Raw genomic sequence first — 3691 nt, forward strand, 5'->3', positions numbered from 1 at the left:
TTAAATAATAAAAAAATAAAAAAGCTGACATTTGGTCAGCTTCGCACTGTAGCTGGAACAGTGCCGTTCCAGCTACAGTGCGGGGCTTTCCCACCCCAAACGTAGCTATATAATAAGAATGATTGGGTGGGAAGATGTTTAAAAAGTGGTGGTGGCGATGATGCCACTTTACTTCGCACTGATTTTAAATTTTTAGGGTACGGCTCCGTCAGGTGGTGGCGACTGTTTGCTCGCGAACAGTGTGAAGCCGTCAACCGCTTCGCATGCTTTTTCACCATCCCCTTCTTATCCTTTGAATTCACTGCCCGCGCCGATCCATTCAAATGGAACTATCTCTTCATCGCCGCCGACGCAATTTCGAAGGTCATCATAGTGGCGGTGCTGTGCTTCTGGGCAAAGTGTAGTAGCAAGGGGAGCTAGTGAGCTACAGCTGGTCCATCACAAGCTTCTCTTTGTGTACTTTGAGTAATACTCTTATTGTTGGGTTGCCGTTGATGAAGGCCATGTACGGCCAATTGGCTATGGATTTGGTCGTTCAATCCTCTATTGTGCAGGGTATTATATGACAGACCCTTCTGTTGTTCGTCTTGGAATTCCGGCGGACGGGGATTGACTATCCTGCCGATCACACTAGTACTGTCAGTCAGTCGGCGCCAGTTGAAACCGGAAATGATTTGGAGGTTGCAGCGAGCGCCGGGCAGCCGTCCTTCTGCTGTTTGATGAGGACGGTGGTTGATGCTGGGGAGAAATCCCAACTCGTATGCTTGTATTCTTGGCATTGCTTGGGCTTTAATTGCGAATAGGTATGTAACGTAAGAATTGCCTGCGGTTGTTTCATTGAAAAACAGTAGAAGAACAACACACACACACACACATATATATATATATGCCTTGAACTCGTGGATGAGTAAGCTGAAAATGTTTACAGGTGGCATAGTCAGATGCCTAGCATCGTGGAGGGATCTATATTGATAATGTCAAGAGATGCGACAGGCACTGCCATGTTTAGCTTGGGTGAAAAGAAAATAAATCCCACTTTCGCTCAAAAAGCTTCTCGGCTGCATTGGGTTGATATGATGAATCTCTTGCTATGTGGTGTGACAATTGGCTTCGCCTCACATAAAGCCAATCATCAGAAATCAATTTTCATTGGGCCACTACCGTGACCCAAGGGAATAACAGGCGACTGGTGTGGCAATGGGCTTCGCCTCATAGGCCTAAAGAAAGCCCAACATACACCGGTATAGGAGCTTGAGGCCAGAGGCCCACAAAGCAAAGGGGGCGCTAATGCATCTCAAATCCACCAAGATCATTCAGTTCAACACTCCATAGAATTGAATCATGCAATTAGTCAATTACATGTGATCCACCTTCCAACAAATAATGCCCCGTTTAATTTGCAGAATAGATCATTGGATTGAACTAACTCACATTAGGTATAGCTAGTCCTTTGTTTGGTAACACTTTATTCCTGAAAATGGTCTATTCTTATGAGACTACTAATTTCATACATACAGGATTAGCTAAGCCAATCAAAAATGAAATGAATGGCTTAGCTAATCATTTCCTGTTAAATTAAGCGTATAAATTATCACAAAAAACCCCACTTGTAAGATTAAATTTCGTTCTCTTTTTGATTCTTCTATTTTTCTCTCTCTCTCTCTCTCTCTCTCTATTTCTCTTTTCTTCGTCTCTATATTTCATTTTCTCTCTTTCTTTATCTCTCTCTCTTTTCTCTCTCATTCTTCTGGTATAGTTTTTTTGCAAGTGCAAACAATTTTTTTTTTTCTCTATGTCTCGTCTCCCTTCTCTGTACCATCTCTATTCTCTGTACCCTTTTTTATTTTTTTTTTTATTTTTTTTAATTCTTTTGATTCTCTATACCGTTTTTCTCTAATTTCTCTCTCTCTCTCTTTTTTTTTTTTTTTTTAATTTTTATTTCTGTACTTTTTTTTTTATTCTGTTTCACTATCTCTCTTCTCTGTACCGTTAGTCAGTTTTTTTTTTTTTGTTACTTTTATTTCTTTGACGGAGAAACAGAATCTGCAAGGTATATTTTTATTTCTTTATGTACATTCTCCAACTATAATTTTTTTTATATATAAATAATTTTGTTGCATAATTGGGAAAAAAAGAAAAAAGAAAAAAAAAAGGCCACATACCTGATATAATTATATATATATATATATAGTAAAGTTGTTTGTATTTCAAAAAAAAAAAACAAAAGAATGAAAGTTCTTAATAATATAAATTGTATTTGTATTATAAGGGTATTTTAGGAAATTTGATCACAATATGATTTTATTTACCAATATATTGCATTGTACCAAACGACGGAATATAATTAGCTAGTCTATTCCAACGTTACAACTAAACAAGGGAATATGAATAACTTATCTATTCCACACTCTTCTATTCCCAGTAATAGCTAATTCTTTTCCAATGGATTAGAGATTTAGCACCTCCAAAAAGGTGGTTACAATCTGCTGAGATCAATATCAAACCAGACGCAATATTTTAAGAAAGTCAAGTAAGAGTCCCTCAACCCGCTACAACACAAAACACAGTTAAATCTGTTAGAAATGGGTCTTGGGCCTAACTCAACTCAAAAGCTAGCTCAAGAGTTGAGGTTTCCCCTTACCTTATAAATGGACAATCTCCTTAATACCCAGGCAATGTGGGACTTCCAACACGCTCCCTCACGTGTGGGGGGAAGACATCCAAGCCAACACGTTAGACAATGGGTGACGGTGGGTCACAGCCAATTAATTGGGTTAGGCTCTGATACCATGTTAGAAATGGGTCTTGGGCCTAACTCAACTCAAAAGCTAGCTCAGGAGTGGAGGTTTCCCCTCACCTTTATAAATGACCCATCTCCTTAATACCCAGGCAATGTGGGACTTCCAACAAAATCTCTCTTTACTCTTATCTTGATATTATTTTCTATTCAATTATTCTCTCTAAGTCTCTCCATAATTTTAACTTAGGTATCGATGTGGAACAGCCGCCACACCCCCACTTTGTGGCCTTCCATCACTGATCATCATTCTCTTGTTTTTAGCAGGCTTTGAATTCGAGTCGCTACATACCTGAATTGACAACTGACTCAACAGTATATATGGAATGTTGACGCTGTTCACGTAAGGCCAAAACAATGTATTATACAAAGCAAACCATTTTCCACATAATGTGGGCCTCCAAAACTAGACATGAATGGCATCTCCTAGGCTCTTCTTCGAATGGGTTCCCAGTTTTCTTCGTTCTGTACACTTTTTTTTAGTAAGTATTTTTAAAAGTTGGCTAGGAGAGTTTGAAAATAGTACGTGTATCTTTCGATAAAGGGTCTTTTCAGTGGTGGGAGAGAAAACAATTTTCAATTTGGCAATGAAAGGGTAGGGAGAGAAAGTGGCATGTGTTTATTAGGGCAACGTTTTAAAAGAAGGAGTGTCCGGCACTACTACTTTAGCTTTCCACAAAACCATGTCAGCCATTCATCTCTAACATTTGTGCCTGTTCATCACTAATAACCTAAAGAGAAAACGACGACATTCGAGAGCCTTCCACTCTTCTTCATCATGCGTCGTTTCGTTTTTCAGAATTCTATTTGATAAGGTTTGTACGTGATACGAGCAGGAAGGGCACACATGAAATTCCTATATGATTGGTGTCAATGGGCTGCGTGTTACAAAAA

The 3691-nt window shown here is 39.0% G+C and overlaps 1 pseudogene; it reads left to right on the forward strand.

The window, feature by feature from the left end:
- Positions 1-118: 118 nt before the first annotated feature.
- On the forward strand, positions 119-1166 carry LOC132165181 (auxin efflux carrier component 5-like; annotated as a pseudogene).
- The last annotated feature ends 2525 nt before the right edge of the window (positions 1167-3691 follow it).

This window comes from Corylus avellana, chromosome ca11 (assembly GCF_901000735.1).
Source record: "Corylus avellana chromosome ca11, CavTom2PMs-1.0".
NCBI classification, from domain to species: Eukaryota; Viridiplantae; Streptophyta; class Magnoliopsida; order Fagales; family Betulaceae; genus Corylus; species Corylus avellana.